At 33.9% G+C, this 14,729-nt stretch overlaps 1 protein-coding gene and 5 non-coding genes across 7 annotated transcripts in view; 2 read left to right on the top strand and 4 right to left on the bottom strand.

Moving 5' to 3' along the window:
- Syn2 (Syntrophin-like 2) overlaps positions 1-14,729 on the bottom strand; it is a 141,041-nt gene that overhangs the window by 63,864 nt on the left and 62,448 nt on the right. The gene's annotated exons all lie outside the window — the stretch shown is intronic.
- On the bottom strand, positions 8,246-8,318 carry TRNAR-ACG (transfer RNA arginine (anticodon ACG)). The gene has a single exon. It is a non-coding gene; the product is annotated as a tRNA-Arg (tRNA).
- TRNAR-ACG (transfer RNA arginine (anticodon ACG)) lies at positions 8,998-9,070 on the bottom strand. Its single transcript has one exon. It is a non-coding gene; the product is annotated as a tRNA-Arg (tRNA).
- Positions 9,205-9,277, top strand: TRNAR-ACG (transfer RNA arginine (anticodon ACG)). Its single transcript has one exon. It is a non-coding gene; the product is annotated as a tRNA-Arg (tRNA).
- On the bottom strand, positions 12,428-12,500 carry TRNAR-ACG (transfer RNA arginine (anticodon ACG)). The gene has a single exon. It is a non-coding gene; the product is annotated as a tRNA-Arg (tRNA).
- On the top strand, positions 12,634-12,706 carry TRNAR-ACG (transfer RNA arginine (anticodon ACG)). The gene has a single exon. It is a non-coding gene; the product is annotated as a tRNA-Arg (tRNA).

Raw genomic sequence — 14,729 nt, 5'->3', positions numbered from 1 at the left:
TTACTTAACACGTCGCTGTCCGATCGTGCCATTAAATATGCATGCGAATGCCGCAAGATTCCGCAATAATATGTGAGTTCAAGGTCTCGGTTGGAGTTTTGAGTGTTTGCCACTTTCGGGAAAATTCGACTGTCGAAACTTTATATAATAATGTATTATGTATGGTGAGAGTATATTCAAGAGTTGAGTTTGGTAAATGTGTGTGTATTATGTTTCACTTAGCTAACGATTCAGTATCTATTCCTACAGTTTTCCGATCGTGTTAAAACTTTGCCATTTTGCGCGGTTTGGTCAACGATTGAAATTTAAATCGATTCTATGTAATTATTATTGAAATCTTGATTTCAAGCGGTCAGTAACCTTATATGTTTGACTTTCTGTCACCCTCTCGTTGTGTCAGATTTCAATTTTCAAATACCTTTTAAATATATTTAAATTAATATATATATTTTATTGTTTAATATGAAAAAATATAGTAAAAACTACCCACCTACATATGTACATATGTATATGTATAAAAAATATAAAACAACAATAGAAAAATTAATTAATTAAATAAAGTTATTGCTCTAGAGGAAACATTGGAAGCAAACAGTATATTTATATTTATTTATTTATTCTAAACAGACCATTGTGGCATAACAGGAATTCCTAAATCGCCACAATAGTCAAAAAATATAACATATAAACAAAATAACAATTAAACATAAACATAAATACATCCATACATAAAAGTAAAAAATAGCATTTAATAATAACAGATAAAGTAAAAATATCAAATAAAATATAGCATAAGGAATGCCTTGCACCTACAGCCAGTTTCAATAAATATGTAAGAAACAACTACAAATACAAAACATCCCTGTAAGGCCCAAATGGAAGAGAGTTAATCAAAATTTCACTCATAAATCACAATCAATCATGAAAACAATGATGAGCGCAGACTACCAGATAAATGGGTTATAGTAATTTCCGACAATTTACGCTCACTAAGGTGGAAAATATCACGTTCAGTCTCGGCAGCAACGATTTCATTAAGAAGTCGGATAGCTCTTGGAATAGGAGCCATTCGAAAAAGGACTGTGCGGGCAGGAGGTACAGCCAGCAAATGATGATGTCTACCACGCACATAGTGATTAGGGACATAAAGTCCCAACTGCTCCAGCAACAACGGGCATGACGTATTACCACGTAAGAGCAGGAGAACGAAACGAATTAATGAGAAGTTTCTCCGAAGTTCAAGGGAATTATACCCAAGCATGCCCAAAAGGAAAGGAGTGGGGTAGAGATATGGGTAATACCCATATTCTTTCCTATATAGGAAACGAAGAAATGCTTTTTGCTATATAAGTTTATTGGTGATTTGTTATTATATTCGTGCGTTTTGCTGGCAGTGTTTTAACTGTGACGTACATATATCGAATCGAAACGACTATTATAGTACGGCGAGCAGAGAAATGTAATAATAATAGAAGGGCCCTTACGAATAAATAATTGTTGTCAATATTACGCGGTACGTCTCTATAAATACGCTACAACGCACGCAATACAATCGGATCAATTTACTTATAAAAATGTATCCCATGTTGTTTATCATATGTTTTTGAATGCCTTGTGCAATTTTTACCGATGCTTGCCCATCTTGCAAGTAATATAAATAAACAGAGAAGTTTTTATCGTACATACGTCGAGCACCAAGCATCAAATACGACTGATGCTAAAATTATTTAGGAATGTCTGTGGACAATTGTCACTTACAACAATATAACGCCCAAAGCCACTATTAATGTAATATTTCTCTGACGGCGATTGTTATAGCACACAGATACTCAGAAACACTTACATATAAAATAACGCTATTATATATATATTATTGGAAATTGGGAAGGAGACTGACGAAGACACATACACATTGTTGTCTGTGCGCGGACGGTCGGGCGAGCGTGCGGGGATGGAATAAGGGGGCAGTGAGGGGGTGGAGTGAGGGGGCGATGCGAATTGGCTGTGCATGTTGAATCCTAACGACAATAGCCTCGGGTATTGCATGTATCGGTTTCTTTCTTTAACCATCCGTTGAATTATCTACGGACGCAATACTAGTAGTAATTTTGCGGCTTGCCCAGCAGCAAAAAGTTTTGATCTTAAATATATTCTTGTCAATACCGTCATTCCTGAGGATCTCGACCTCTATTGGTCTTCCAATGAGGATTGTGGATGCTCCAGAACATCTATCACCAACAATCTCTGCGCCAAATGACAATTAGGTTATGATTTAACAATAGTTGTCTCATCTACTCTCATCGTGAGAGTAAATGAGGCTTTTATGTCAACCAAAAATAGGAATAGTATGCGTTTGTAAACCGAGGCCGCATATATGTACATTTACAATAGTTTTATTCATCGATTTCGATAATTTTCAAACAAAAACCTCCCATTATATATATTTATTGACACTTGAGCGTATAAAAGTAATGAAATTTTACGATATTGCGTAGTAAAGATTCGATTAAATGGTTATATAAGTACAGTATATGAAGGTATACATATACGAAAACAATAACATCATTTCGCTCGATTGTTAAGTTGTGAAGCTTCACGAGTGGAATTGACGTGGAAAACTCGCGCACACACACACACATACAAGAGTACAATGAAAGCTTCGAGAAAGCCATTGTCGGAAAACGTTCGATGTTTGTTCGTTGAAAATCAATTTTCTAGCTGTCCTCAACACGATTTTCCCGACCGGTCTTAGAAACCGTTCGAATTTCCTCGCGAGAGCGTCACTATCTGGCGCATTAAACACGCGTACGTATAATAATAAATTTCATCGACGAGCTTGGGATATCATGGTCGGGAAAATTCGTTGCGGGAGCGGAAAATTCGTGAGAAAACCGCAGAAGCAACAGAGCGATCTCTCGTTACGTGACCGGAACATGAATATTGAAAAGCTACCTCGGAAAACGTAGGTATACACGTGTAACGCAAATAAGAAAAAGATAAGCCTCTCCTGTAAACGAAACGGCGACAACGTAATATAATACATATTGTTATACATACATAGTATATAAAAGATGAATAAATAAAAATAGAAAAGGTTGGCTCTGTTTAAATCATATTCGGCTGGAAATTTAAATATGGCGTTGTCGCTTTGACATTGCTGAAAAGCAATTTGTTGCTTCAGTGGAGTGAATGATGAAACTGAATCGCTTTGACTGTTTGAAAGAATGGGGAAGGCTTTCAAAAGCTCGCTCAAAACTTCAAAACACAAACCGGAGTAATTAATTTACAGCTTCTTCGATGTTCTAGAGTTTTCAATTGATAATATTAATATATATATGTATATTTTTCATTGACGTATTTGGTGAAACATTTCAGTCATACGATAGCTATTTTTTAAATACATACAAATGTGGGTATCACATATTTGTCAGTAATTTACAAAAATTACGAATTAAAAAAAAAGTGAAATTAAAACGATTTGAATTATCTATATGTATAATACATATAATATGTAGTAACCTTATGAGCTTTTTCAAATCCCACTTTGCAAATCAAAGATGACATACATATAATACATATTCATGTATGTACATACATGAAAATAAAACTGCTTCAAATTACATTGAATATATTACTTTTTCAGGTGTACCTCAAGAATCCAATTTAGGTCCTTCAATATTTTAAAATTATGTATGTATTTTTTTCTACAATTGACTTTATAAGCAGTAAATAAGTATAATGTATTGATAACTGACCATTACGATGGAATTATAGCGGACGTCATACACAAGAACCATATATTATTTGCAAATATTATATTATTGACACATTTGTTTCAAAGCAACAAAAAAATCAATCTTACTAAAGAAAAAAAGTCGAATCAGCACATACGACCTATTAAAAACGAGCGTGAAAGATCCACGTGTAATGCGATTACGAGGGTAATTCGAAAGTAATGAGGTCAAAGCTAATTGGGAACGTTTTAAGATTCAAACGGTGTGACAGTATTAAAGCGGTCGTTTTATTTAACCCTTTCCTCGGACGAAACGACATGGGAAAGAGTCAGGAAATTGACCCGCCGAATTACTATGGCACATGTATAATGGATTAGGAAGGAGATAAATTGTAGAAACGTACATACATATGTATATATGTATAAAAATAATACAAACACGCCACGTCTTTGACCCGGTTCGGATTTATTCCATTTAATTTTTACAATGTCGTTCGAATAAGTTTATTATTTTGCGCATAAAAGGTCCTTTTTTTATTTATTTAGTGAGGGTGGGGGGGGGAGGGGTCGTTCACTGTTTTTATAGTACTAATAAACATTGTAATAAATGTTGTAAATCATTTTTATTACGAGAGCTTTCTCTCTTTCTCTCGGTAACTAAACGCAAAAGTGATAAAGAAAGTTCGCACTACAAATACATATATATGTATGTATGCACATACATATATATAATAAAATACGATAACATGTGGATCAACTTGAGATAATAAAAAAAATGTAATAAGATTTAGCTTTAGATATGGACATATTATATAAGGAACAATTTTCCAAAACAACTGCCTTTTGATATACAATACATTCATATGATACGTATCGTTTTTTATTGATATTGAAGAATACGCTGTTTTTTTATTAAATTAGTGATTTAAATTCATATTTTTTAATATAAAATTTAATATTTTACGATAATTCATATTTTTGGGTTTGTAAAATATTTAAATTGAATTTTTATCGTGCAGTTTTTATCGGATTCATGAATGTGAGTGAAAAATTGTTTCAAATTTAAGTTTTTATAATCTACATATATTATTTTAAAAAAGTATGAAATATACACTTAAATGAAATATGAAAATAAATATTGTAATGATTAGAAATCACATCACATTTGAGTCTGAACAAAAGTTCCATCGAACATGAATCAAACAATATTGAGGATGCACTTAAAAAGTTGACGGCGACTGTAACAAGTCAGTAAGGAACAATTCGAGCGAAAAATACAAGAAAAAACAAAACTTCATCTACATATTGTTACAACGTACATACATATATAGATAAAGTAAAAAATCAAAAGGACACAAAGAACACAATTACATATGCAAACGACCTAAATTGAACTAGACGTGCGTATTCAATGGACACACATTTCCACGTGTCAAAGGAACAAATAGCAAAACCCAAATAAACATTTCTCGGCTGTATCGAGAGAGAAAAGGGTCAAAAGTGACCCTTCTCGTCTCTCGCATTGAATTTTAGGAGACACTGGTTTATTTTCATTTCACTTTTTGTGAACCCCTACATCAAAACATAACCCGTATCTGGCCCTCGAATGCGTAATATCGTGGAATCGCTTTGGAAATAGATTACCATCGATCTTTCCCAAATGTGACACTTTTCCGTGTAATAATAATACGTCTACCTAATAATATTCGCATCCACTGTGACATTTTCGCGTGCGAAACGTTCATAAACTCCCGAAAAATGATGGAATATAAATAAAATGAGCCTGTCCATACAATTCTTATGAACATCAAAAGTAATATTGGAAAATTAATGAAGCCTGGTTAATTTGAATTCATCACCGTCCGACTGGAAAATACCAATTTTCAATATTGGAAAAAGAAAATATGATATATGTATATGTAAAAGGAATTTTGCTTTAATGGAATTATAATGAATAAAAAAAATAAAACGATTTGATATCGCTTTATTGAAGTCACGTTCAATTCACATTTTCTGGGCATGAAAAAATGAGAGGAATTCTTTTGAGAGGAATAGTCTTTTGAGGGTTAATAAAGACGAGTTTGTAATAAATATAATATTGAGAAATGGACCGAAGAGAAACCGTAACAAGTAAGTGGCCTGAAAAAGGTTTATTTAATATGAAATGAGGCTATTTGTATAGTTATGCGACTATTGAACGTGAAAGTGATAAAAAATTGAAGCTTCGATCAATGATTTTGAACGCTCTTGGCCATTTATTACATTAATAAAAAATTAGGAAATAATATATATGAAGTCAGTAGTTAAATTAAATGGCCAGTAAATAAAATAAGACGAACCAGTAGTTAAAGACAGTATTTTACGTATGTATATATGTATGTATGTATAATATAACGGTCAGCATATATGTTGAATCATCGGTTGTTTTAACAAAACGGTCAGTATTTTACTTGAAAAAAATGATAGGTAATTATAATAAATGGTAAGTAAATAAAATAGCATGGGGCTCAGTAGACAAACGGTTGGTATATATGTATGTATTTATCGTCATAAAACATATGTATTTGGTTAGTATTTTAAATTAAATGGTCAGTATATTTCGACAATTGGCACGTTATTTGATAAATGAGGTTCTGTTGTACAATTAAGCATAATGGAATGACTTTTTGACGCCAAAAACATTTAAGTGATTTTTTTATATGTACTTGTAGAACAAATAATATGATGAATCCAATAGAAATATTTTCTGACCAAATTGATAAATCAATTTATATAAATAAATAGTTACTGAAAATTTAATTTAAAACTATGGCCGAATAGTATTAAAAAAAAAATGGAAACTGTAGTAACCAGCGGCGTGGCCAAATTATGTGGACTATATATGTATAATTAACAAATTATGCTTTCGAGCGGAGTGGTTGTGGGTTCGAGTCCCACTTGAGTCCCGCTGCTGGCCAGATCTTGGTTTGTAACCCAGGTCGATCGTTTCTTATCAGAGTTTGCAAATTTTTCTGATTTTCATTTGAAACCATTCCTGTAAAATTGGCATCTCATTTCCTATCTCTCTTGCTAGTCTCAAGGTATTCAGCGTCTTGAAGCTCGCCAATTTGATTATAAATGCTGCAAAAATTTCTCCATAGTTATCACTGTGGATGTTTGTATGAATTAGCATTGTATAAAACGCTAATTACATTGTATATTGATTGTATTGCATCTGTATAAGTGCAATCGTCGCTTTGGAGCGATCTGTAAAGGCGAATGAGTGTTCATGTTCTATGAAATAAGTATTTTTTTCATTATATGTATAATATATCTAATATATAATTTCGAAAGAGACTTTGCATATATGTACATACATATGGTTGGTTGATTCGTAGACAACAAATTCGATTATTTTTTTTCGATTCATAGGCGCCGATTCGATTTTTTTTCGATTCAAAGTATTCGAAAGCCCCGAGGGCGAAGGCCCAGGGGCGAAGTCCCCGGAGGCGAAGTCCCGAAGGGCGCCGAGGGCGAAGGCGCCAGAGGGGCCACCGGATTCTGGTATACATATAACTTCGAAAGAGACTTAGTATATACATATGTTTGTTTGTTCGTGAAAGTCAATTTATTAAAAAAAAAAAAATGAGTATTCAAATAAATTTATATAAAATAAAACTATTCAAATAAATTTAATAAAATGTTTACTATTAGATTAGTCATGTTTAAGCGGTTTATATTACAAATACCGAGCGAAGCCGGTTAAACCACTAGTATACCAATATATATATGTATATATAAACATTGAGACAATGTTTGGATAGTCAAAGAGCGATCGATTCAACGTTGTAAAGTTGAAGTTGGTAGGCTAAAACTTTTGTCGGATATTTATTTTGGGGACCCTGAACAACGTTGTTTGTTCGAGAAAAACAGAACTGAACCCTAGAGTGATTGATCAGAGTCGAAAGGGCTAAATCAATAACGTGTCTTATAAACAGAAGACATTATAAAAGCCGAAAATACGAACCCAGCATTTCAATTTATACAATCAGCAGCAAGAAACAAAATACATAGTTCTAAAACTTGTATTCATTTAGTTCGATTTTAAGAGACCTTTCTATATAAATTTTGAAATTTTTTATAAAATATAGAGTGAAAAAAGAAAAAGTTATAGGTGTTTAAACAATTGAAATCTGACATGGCGAAAAGTGAGAATAGGCTAAGCAAATGGTGGAAAAACGTCAAAAACTATCTCGCCGGGCAGATTTCAAACGCGTCTTACACGATATTTTTGCACCATCGTAATGACGGAGGATCCATTTACTTATATTGATGACTAAAATGAGCAATATGGCAAGGTATGAAAACGATCGGATAAAAGATAAGAGATATAAAAAAGTAGTCTTAAAGTGAAACGTAAAGAAGGTTTGTAAAAATAATAATTAAATACATACAAATTTTTGCACAGGAATCAACAACGGAATCAAGCGCACACCATATACAACGGTTGTTGTAAATTTTACGAAAAAAAATCGATCCTGCCAGGATTCGAACCTGGAATCTTCTGATCCGTAGTCAGACGCGTTATCCGTTGCGCCACAGGACCTGTTGATTACTTTAATTGTTTAGCAAAATAAAATGAATTTTATCAGTAAAATATTGATTAATCTAATCTAATTAATCATTGATAAGATTACAATACGATATATGTATAATTTAGAATCAATTTGTGATATATTGTAGAACGCGTCTGACTATGGATCAGAAGATTCCTGTGTAACCCAATGATCTATTTATGATATATTCCGGAAATTTCCCCATAATGATCTTTATCTGATTGGGAATTGATTCACATATACATATATTGATGTCTATAAAATAAAATGCCAATTTTCGGAACATTTTCCGTCGTCAAATTAGCGTGTTTACACACTGACTGCCTTTTACGCTAATATTATGTCGTTTGCGACGATTTGGAAATTTAATAACGACATTGTAAAGTACAGTTTTAAGCAACAATGCACACTGAGTTCGTTTAATAATTTATTTATTCATTTAAATTTGGACCATTATGGCATAACAGAAATCCCTAAAGCGCCACAATGGTATTTAAGAATTTTGATTATGTGCACACCATACACAATGGTCGTAGTCAATTAAAAATCGAATCTACTCAGGATCAATTTTTTCCAAAAAAATCTATGGACTTTATACTCCACAAGAGGGGTTTATGGAATTCTAGTGGACGTTGCACACAGGTTTAAATATTTTTTGCAAAAAAGAATCGATCCTGCCAGGATTCGAACCTGGAATCTTCTGATCCGTAGTCAGACGCGTTATCCGTTGCGCCACAGGACCTTAAAATCTACCTTTTTGATTTATAAATATAAATTATATATAATCTTATCAATTCTGATAACGACAGCTTTATCTTATCAATTTTTCGCCGATAAATTGATTTTTATTTTACTATCGAATCGAACTGATGAATAGGTCCTGTGGCGCAACGGATAACGCGTCTGACTACGGATCAGAAGATTCCAGGTTCGAATCCTGGCAGGATCGATTCTTTTTTGCAGAATTTTCCATGAAAATTTAGTATAGCATGCGCTTGAATTCCGTTGATGCCTACTAAAGAACGGCCATCAAAATAATGCAAATCCAAAGTTTCCAACTCAGGACCACCAAATTGGGTATAAGTCATTGGTCTCTAAAGATTTATTTTTAATTTATACCAGGAAGACCTAACAGGTAACCCCAATACGCCATGCTGGCTAGAAACATTATACGCTAGTGTTGTGCCCGATGAAATATCATCGCATGGGTTATGGGATATTAAGTTATTAAATATTTTCCACTTAGGTGAGCGTAGATTTTCGGATATTATTTTAACAAATTTATCTGGTAAGATGCGCTCATCATTATTGTCTTAATTTGAATGTGATATATGAGTGGAATCTTAAGCTAGTCTCTTCTATTTGGGCCTCGCTGTGATTTATTTTTAATTAATTTTATTGTTTTTTTTATGAACAGCATTCAAACAAGTGATTTTAACGCGATTATGGCAAAGTGTCGATAAATCAAATCGTTCCGTCTTTAATCTGAAAGGTCGTAAATTTCCAAACCCATCATTATAATTAACAATTTCCTTTTAGTAAATAGGCGCTTCTCGTCGTTTGCAGCCTTGGGGCGACTAAATTGAAAATTTCCAGATAAAGGAAAACGTTCCTGGAGGAGGAAGGAGGTTAGGGAGGATTCTCAGTATCCTCCTGTTATCAATCTCGCGATATGACCCCCATAAATACGAGAGTGCGAAGACAAGGTTATTGTACAAGCTTCGTATGGCCGCGATCACTCTTCTTGATAGCACCGATTATGCCAACGATAAGGGAAATCATCAAATTTGTATTATATATGTGTATTATGTATGAGCACCGGGGGTCTGAGTCGTCAAAAATGACGGGGGAAATTGAACGTGGCGCATTCTGTCGCGTGTATTGTCCAAAAATTTTCCATCCAAAAATATTTTTGGCGTTTGTTGTCATCATATATTGTTCGAGACTAGGGGTTCCAAAAAATCGTCCGAAAAAAAAGCCGGTTTTCGATTTTTTTTCAAAAAAAAAAGCCGGCCAACCGGCCTTCACCGGTTTCAGAAAATATTTATAAAAATATTCAAAAAAATACTAAAAAAATGAAAAGTTTGAGATTTTAATTCGAGTTTCTATAAAAAATAAAATAAATAACGGAAGCTTATATAAATTTGCTGTGAATTATTTGCTTTTCGAATAAATTTTATTAAAGTTCGTAATTATGAACTTTCATAAGATCATTATTATATATTATTATTACAAATAATATAATTTGCATTATACATATGTACATATATCACAGCCGTAAATGGCAGATACTAAATACGCATAAATAATTAAATGATTTATACTATTGTTACGAATGTACACTGCGTAAGTGCAATCAGATTAAGCCGAATAGAATCCCAGAGACCGTGCGACCGGGATAATTGGTTTCGAGGATTATCTGCAAACTAAGTGCTTGCACTTAGCGGCGATAGAGATAATCCTCGGTTCCGAGGAGTTCTCAGAACTGACCCATACCGTGGGACCGAATGTCGTGGGAATAGATATCTTAATACGTGACTATACAATAGGTAAACAGATCAGACGTCCTGAGAGAACTAACCCTTATAAGGCGGTACTTAGGCGTTATCATGTCATTCTGGACTGAGCATTGCTAGTGCGTGTATCTCCTTAATCATCAATAAATGCTGTAAAACGACTTTGGCCTTTTACTTGGATCCTCCACCCACCCCTACGCAACACTATCAATAATATATTATTACAAAAAATAATGTCTTACCTCGTAAAAAAACAATAATTGTGGAATCGTGAATAGATAATAACACTGCCAAGATGAATTTGGTGCACTCGACGTTGTGTCCGAAAACGTAATGAATTATGACATATTTCCATCTAACTAGAAAGTTATTTTTACGCATCTGTTTTAGCTTAAAAATCCCAAAGCCTGTCGAACCGTTGGAAATTTCGAAAACGAATTCATTCCAAACGGCATATCACAAACATAATAAAAAGTAGGTATATGGCCTCAAAATTGAAAGGGCTTCCAATTCCTTCGAAGAAAAATCAATTATATTCCGGAAATTCCCACGCATTTTGCGAAAAACAATTCAAGTTTTATGACTACTTTTTTTTTCAAGTACAAGGATTTGCGATAATTGCTCTCGTTGTCGACTTTTCTGTTTATAAATTTGCCTTCTCTCAATAGTGAATATCTCTAGAATAGTGCTTTTTACCTTTTTTTTTGTTCAAAGAAATATACGCCTATAAGACATTTTGGATATTGTATGTACACATTTTTTTTGATGTCCTAGAAATTTGAAATCCATAATTGTTAGTTTTGAGGAAAAAATATTAATTAAAGAAAACCTTAAAAAGCCGGTTGATCGAGCAAAAAAGCCGGTTTTCGGTTTTTTGAAAAATGGTGAAAAAGCCGGCTTTTCGGTTTCGGTTTAAGCCGGCTTGGAAGCCCTAGTTTGAGACATTTGCAAGCTGACGGATAAAAGCAGTGTTGCTCGTCATTAAACCATATACGGGAATTATCGGGATCAATACGAATTAGTATATTTTACACCTGGCAACATTTTGGCCTTGCGGTAAAGAGAATTTTTGTCAAGTAACGATCATTCGTTTTCAACGACGAGTTGTTAGTCAGCGTCGAATTCTCGTAAGGAAAGGACGTTACGAACCCTTTTCTCGCCACAATGGCGAACACGTGTATCTTTTACTTTATACGCAATAAAATACTAAGTCTTTGTGATTTCTTATTTCCGACCATGAGATCAGCATCCCATAATCCAATTCGTCGTGGTGATAAGGTGTCGTCTCGTGGAATAGTGAAGGTTGTTATAGGATGATGATCTCATGGCCGGAAATGAGAACTCACGAAGCCTTTAAAGAGAGTATTTTATTGCATATAAAGTATAAGATACACGTGTTCGCCATTGTGGCGAGGAAAGTCCTTCCCTTACGAGAATTAGACGCCGACTAACAACTCGTCGTTGACAATTTACTTGACAAAAATGCTCTTTACCGCGAGATTGATGACTATTAAACGGAATGCATTGATGGAATTCTAGTAGATGGTGTAGCACTAGTCAAAATAAATTTTGCAAAAAAGAATCGATCCTGCCAGGATTCGAACCTGGAATCTTCTGATCCGTAGTCAGACGCGTTATCCGTTGCGCCACAGGACCTTAAAATCCATATTTTTGATTCATAAATATAAATTGTACATAATCTTATCAAAACTGATAACGACAGCTTTATTTTAGCAATTTTCGCTGATAAAATGATTTTTATTTTACTACCGAATCGAATTGATCAATAGGTCCTGTGGCGCAACGGATAACGCGTCTGACTACGGATCAGAAGATTCCAGGTTCGAATCCTGGCAGGATCGATCTTTTTATTATTATAAACCTCTTATCAGCTTGCTTTCGATTTCTTCGTCTGACGAAATTTGGGTTCTTATCCACACACTCTTCCGTTCGTTTTCAAACTTAGCCATTTTGCGCGGTTTAGTCATCAATATTGTATGTGGAAATCAAATCCGCCAGTACGATGGTGAAAAATAATCGTAATAGACACGTTTGAAAAATACTAAATTATCGTTCTTCCTGACGTCTAATATTAAGTTGGCGTATTTATTTGTGTTTATGCCACCCTTTTCTATTTGTAAACATTACAAGTTGATAAAACTCACCATTGATCAAATTATAATAATTCGGACGAATCAGATTACGATCATATTAGACGCCGATCACAATACATTTTCATTATATTTGATTAATTTAGACCTCACTTAAAGTCGTGAGCTTCGAATGTCGCTCGATCACAACTACAAACGATTAAACATTAAATGCCAATTTTATTTCTTTGCTCTGATTAAATGTCGTTTGTTCAAATATTGCGATCACATTAAGTATATACAATTAAAGAATGTCTTGATTAAAAAATAAATAAATAAATAAAACAATCCATACACACAGTTAAAGAATGTCATACATACATAAACATACCTTCAATTGAAGAATTCTTGATCAAAACAATTATTGCTTGCGCAACGTTTCAATATTAGCATTAATTAGATAAACAATTTAAATTTTGATTACATTAAACATTGATCACATTATTTTCACATGAGTTAAGATTTGCACACATTTAATCAATTTCGATCACAACAAAGGCGAACGCTCCAAAAACCGATAAGAATACTACAACAAGAATACTGATTACATTAAACGTCAATTATCACAATGAGCTCCGATTTCACTAAATTTTAATCACATTCATATTAAGAATTCTTAACAATGCACCGATAATAATTCTGATGATATTAAACGTGTATGAAAACATTTTAAGAGGATAGTATTGATTACACTAATCGTAAATTTGATTTATTCGATCATACTATATGTCAATCACATTATTTTTACACGGTAATAAATTCAAGTATCGATCATATTAAGGGTCGTAAACTTCGAACAACATCGTTGTAATGAAACGATCATAAACAATGCATCCAAGTTTCACTACTTTGATCACATAAAACGTTGATTACACCAACAAACCAGCAGCGTGGTTTAGTAGTGAGTGTTGTATTCTTTCGTGCAAGGTGTCACGGGTTCGATTCCCACTGGAGTCTCGTTGTTGGCCAGACCTTGGCTTGTCGAGGTCAGGGGGCTCCGGAATTCCGGAGAGGTCTACCTTAAGGCGACCCATGTTGACGCAGACAGCAACGTGTGTAGGAAGATTCGTCTTGAGTTCGATTCACCTTGAGGTCGCCTCAACCTGTATGCGCTTCGACCTCTTAGAATCTTCCTACACACGTTGCTGTCTGCGTCAACATGGGTCGCCTCAAGGTAGACCTCTCCGGAATTCCGGAGCGTCTGTATATCAGAATTTGCCAATTTTTATGATTTTCATTGAAATGGTTCCTGTAAAATTGGCTTTTCCTCTCCAATTTTCTATTGCAAACCTTGAGTTATTTATTGTTATTATCTCAGGTTTCGCCAGATTTCTCTCCATATATGTCTCTGTTGATGTTAACTGCATGTAAAAAATCGTATTGTTACATGAAAAATGTTATTGACCTTATTGTATACGATGTTTGTAATGTCTGACCTTAGATGCCAGGTATTGTTTCGATTTACATTTGTATGTATTAAATATATGTAATATATAATTTCTCGATTTTTATTCTGTTTAGTACACTCGCCGCTTTGGAAGCAATATTTTAGGCGAGTGTGCATGATTAATTGAAAAATAAAAATCAAAAACCTATCAAAATACAGAAACTATGGGTAAAATTTCACAAACTCGCACGAGAATATTCGATCAGAATCTAATATTGTGTAAGATGTGGACCATGAACCAGCAATCCCAAGAGAATCGATACACTTTAGTGTTTGAAAGGTCATGAG

This window comes from Arctopsyche grandis, chromosome 7 (genome assembly GCF_051622035.1).
Source record: "Arctopsyche grandis isolate Sample6627 chromosome 7, ASM5162203v2, whole genome shotgun sequence".
NCBI classification, from domain to species: Eukaryota; Metazoa; Arthropoda; class Insecta; order Trichoptera; family Hydropsychidae; genus Arctopsyche; species Arctopsyche grandis.
Note: the sequence above shows the minus strand (reverse complement) of the source record. Positions and strands in the feature narration are given on the sequence as shown.